Below are 4,725 nucleotides of genomic sequence, written 5' to 3'. Positions count from 1 at the left end.
AGATTTTGCTAAAGTAACAACATACAAAAGTCAAGCAAATTCATAATGATGCTGGGAGGTAAAACCAATCGTTATTCAAAGCACCCTTTGCACATATTGCTCTATCCACGAACTGAATTTTTGTTTAGGGGTCTCTGGTTGAGCAGAGGGTTGCTTGAGTGAGTTTAGAAGGTGGCATCTGTTTAAATAACAGATGTCTGTGTCACCAAGGTGCTGTGTTCTCACTTTTTATATTGGGGAAATTGCTGCTGAAGGAGTTTTATTGTTTTTATGCAAATAAAAATATCATATTATTCTCCTTAAAGGGTTTCTCTTCCTGATGTGGATCCACAACAATCATAAAGGACCTCAGCCTCATCGACTTTTTAAAAATATATTTTGGAATCTGATAAATTGCTTATGCCCTGCCAACTATGCACGAAATGAGATCTGGAATTGCAGACATTCTTGCTCTTTTTTAACAAGGCCCCACTGTGTTGAAGCAAATTGCGCAGAGTAAGAGTCAATGCTCACCCTTCTGCGGCACCAAGAGACTGGACCTGGAGAGGCATTCACACCCCTTGAGCTAGCTCTAAGCATGTAGGGGAAAGCTTGCCTTAGGGCATAATATTGACTTCATTCATTTGGTTCTTGGTTTCTAGAAATTTCTGATTCCTTTTATTTTTCAGAAGAGATGAGACAGAGTGGAGTCATCCAAAAACACCCTTCGAGTAGACACATATAATTAACTATGACAAATATTCTGGGCGACAAAATGAAAAGGAAGCAGGAAGAGCTGTATTTCTGCTCCATAATAAAGTGTGATGATTATCTTGAAGAAAAATACTTGCACAATTATTTGAGTTTCAGGCTGAACTACTCATTTCTCTTATGGAATGTCAGTTTTATCTGAAAGTATAAAAGAGAGACAAACTATACGAATTCAGAGTTAAGCTTTTAGGATTTGCCGTAAAAATGAACAACATGAGTCTTTCATTTCTAGGAAAATGAGTGATGGTATTTTTTGCCAGCGGTAAAATCCAAACTTTCAAGGGAAAATTTGAATTTTGGAAAACTTATTTCCATCACCATGAGCTTACTAGCTTCATAATATTTAGAGTGTTCTCTAATGAAATTGGTGGTATTAATAATAAATGTGATTTTTTGATGTTGTAAAATGAAATGTGTCAATATTTTAAAAACCTGCATAATTCAGTGAACCAATATTTTCCAAGACACCATGATGTTATGAAATTATGCTTGGTTAAAAGAAATATTCAAAATACTAAATGGGCTAATGAATTGTAATATAACAGAGTAAGAAAAGCTTATTGATATGGTTTCAGATTCCACACACAACTAACCTTTAAGACACTACTACTTGTTGAGTTTTGGTATACTATCAAAAAAGAATATCTACAATCATCTGAAAAGCTATTAGAATTCTTCTTACTTTTCCATCTACATATTGGTCTGAGGCCACATTTCCTTCACATATTTTCATAAAACAACATACAGCAGATTGAGCCCAGAAGCAGATATAGAAATCTACATCTACCTATCTTTTTGTTTGTTTGTTTGTTTTTGAGATGAAGTCTTGCTCTGTTGCCCAAGCTGGAGTGTAGTGGCGTGCAATCTTGGTTCACTGCAACCTCCGCCTCCCGGGTTCCAGCGATTCTCCTGCCTCAGTTCCCAAGTAGCTGGGACTACAGGCACGTGCCACCACACCAGGCTAATTTTTGTATTTTTAGTAGAGATGGAGTTTCACTATATTGGCCAGAATGGTCTCGAACTCCTGACCTCATGATCTGCCTGTCTAGGCCTCCCAACATGCTGGGATTACAGGCGTGAGCCACCATTCCCGGCCATCTACCTATCTTTTATGAAGCCAAACAGAAACAGGATTTAGGCTCACAGAGGTTCTCAGAGACTAATTATTGAATTGGTTCACTTATTAAAATAAACCTAGAAGACCTTTTACCACTATTCTTTTCTTGTGAACACTGTAGAAATTAAAGTTATTTCAGGAGCTCATGAGGAGTCTCATATTTTTCAAGAAGAAAACTTGATTCTATACCCAGGGAAGTCACGTAGTAGTGGTAAACTCAAGATTCCTAGGCACCAGTTGGCCAGTGCCAGTGAGGTCAAATGAACATTAAGCCTTACCTAGCTCATTAAGTCCCACCTGCACACTTCAGAACCTCAGCATATTCTCTTCAGGGTCTTGCACTGCCTCCATGCCACCAGTGTTTCTGAAACTTTCAAAATGTTTTTCGTTTGTGTTTGTAAGTCAGTTAAGTCTGCTAGGAGTCTGTCCTGCTGCATGTAGCTCAAGGCACAGCTATGTTGTTAATGCTTTCCTTCTGGCTAACTAAAAACCAGATTTTTCTTTTTTAAAAATTGTGGAATCTGATGGGCTTCATGTCATTGCCTTCAAGTGGCGTCAGTCACCATTGCTTGAAGAATGCTGAGAGGATGTTCTTTTACTAGGAGATGGCAGTGTAGTGAGCATCGCAGCAAGGATTATGAGCTATGAAATAGGAAAAGACCAGTTGCTTGTTCAAGACCATGAGGAAAAAAGGGATGGGTGAAGGTAGCTTCAAAGTAAAACTAGGCACTGGTGGAGGCTGTGTGTAGGATCTAACTTAGCACTTAGCGACTGGGGGAGGATGTTAGTGGGGAAGTGACGAGGTGAGGAGCTGAACTTCCACAGAGGATATGGCTAAGCTAGAAATCTGGCTTGTGAAAATGTTCTGGTAATATAAAATTTTTCAAGGAAAAATGTGGTTCCCATGACTTCAAGATGTACCTCAAGTATTTACAAAGCTGGTTAAAGAGGCCGCAGTCCAAGGGTCGGATGCTTCCCCCTTATCAAGGTTTACCTGACAGAAGTCCCATTCCCTCCAACCTTGCCATTCATCAGGAGATAATAAAACAGTGACTGTTTAATGAGTGCCTCTTCCCGGAAAAGAGAGTTGTCCTGAATGAGTGGGAAATTTGAGAAGCAAGTTTGAAATAGGCAAGAATTTCAGAACTCCTAACAGCTGAAAATAGTTGCCAACCCCACTTACCCTGAGTCATATGCCTGATCTGGAGATTGAACCACTTTCTTCTATTTCTCCTATTCTCAATTATCTTTATTTTTAAAATCACATTTGAAGGAAAGAATCTTCTGAAAATCAAAAATCTTAGAAAACATCCCTCAAGCACTTGTGAGCTGCTAGCACTCTTTGTCCCCCAGTGTATGGATAGGTTTTGGGGTAATAAGCTTATTTTAGTAGTTCGATAAATACAATGTCCATTATGAAAATAAGTATGACTCAGAGAGCTTTTTTATCATATTTAAAAATTATTTTAAATGATCAATGCTAAAATTTATTGGCATTAGTGTGGACAAATATAATTTGATTAGACCTAATCTTCAGAGATCAATTTTCAGACACTGTGATCAAACTTTTGTGGTGTTCTTTGAATTAGAGGAGGTAGAATACACCATAAAGCATATCTAAAAAATATGTATAAGTCAGCATTATGGACATGATAACTATCAAGGCAGGTTTGAAGGCTTTGTCTAAAAATAGTGAAGCTCAATTATTATCTTTGCAGTGCCTAGCAGTTTATTATTTGTGGGCAAAGTATTTGTAGATGTCATTAGAATGGCTATTATTAGTTTGGTGATTTCCACAGATAACCTAAAAATGAGAAATAGATATCATAGCAGCTGAGCAGAATGGTAATTGGGGTACCTGGGGACTTTTCTTGCATATCTCCATTAGCAGAATGGAACGTTTAAAGGCACACTGCACACTCAGGTGTAGCTCGAGATAGCTGAGTCTCAAAGCTGACCCTGAGCTTCTTATGTGGGATGAGGGTGAACATGTGCAATTTGAGTACAATAAAGAACATATGCAACTGTGTTAGAAACACAGAACATGAAACCATTCACTGTTCCTCCCTTATTCCACCTAAGAGAAAAATGGTAGCTCTCCCCCAACATCATCTTCAAATCTATTCCATTCCCTTCTCAACAAAGCAACCCCTGCTGAATCTTGTCTGGATACTGTGGAGGCAGAAGGTAACAGGGAAGAGTAGAAAGCAAGTTAAAAGGATGTGATGGTGAGAGAAAGAAAAGACCCATGATGGGCCATCATGGTAAGGAATGTGACTACTTAGAGCAGAAGAAGAAGGCTCAGATTCAGGAGGCAGGTAGCTTGCTGGCTTGAATCAAGCCTAGATCACACTTCCTCTGACCTGAATTAATAGACAGAAGTTTTGCAATAGCCTTGATCATGGATAGCAGATAGATTTCTTCTGGAATACTGGTGGCATTTGATGAGCAATGCATCTGGCATACTGTGTTAAAATAGATTTTAAAGCTAAATTTGGGCTGAGGGGGAGAGAAAGTTGTGATTCATTAACAATATCTACCACGGACACAACCAGGGAGATTGCAACATGTGACAGATTTACCACCTCTGCTCCACATGGGTCTGGGTAGCCTGCCAAATGTGTGACTTCTTCTTTCCACATTCTTAGGTTCTAAGGTCACCTTGATGCTTGGTGGCATTGTCTGTTTTAAGAGGTTGGCATGTGTATGACAATTTTTGCATAAGACTATTGCTATATTTTTCTGTCCTTCCATTTCTAGAAAGCACAGGGGATTCAAGTCTCCATGTTCATTTTCACAGTCCTCTTCATTGATCCTGTTCCCAGAATAATTTTCCTAAGACTATTCCAGAGATGCCT

General features: G+C 38.8%; 1 long non-coding RNA gene across 1 annotated transcript; it reads right to left on the bottom strand.

The window, feature by feature from the left end:
• Positions 1-459: 459 nt before the first annotated feature.
• Positions 460-4,489, bottom strand: LOC140712663 (uncharacterized). Its single transcript, XR_012094377.1, has 3 exons — positions 4,453-4,489; positions 2,146-2,231; positions 460-888 (listed from the first exon to the last, which is right to left on the bottom strand). It is a non-coding gene; the product is annotated as an uncharacterized lncRNA (long non-coding RNA).
• Between the last annotated feature and the right edge of the window lie 236 nt (positions 4,490-4,725).

The sequence above is a fragment of the Chlorocebus sabaeus genome, chromosome 10 (genome assembly GCF_047675955.1).
Source record: "Chlorocebus sabaeus isolate Y175 chromosome 10, mChlSab1.0.hap1, whole genome shotgun sequence".
NCBI lineage: Eukaryota > Metazoa > Chordata > Mammalia > Primates > Cercopithecidae > Chlorocebus > Chlorocebus sabaeus.
Note: the sequence above shows the minus strand (reverse complement) of the source record. Positions and strands in the feature narration are given on the sequence as shown.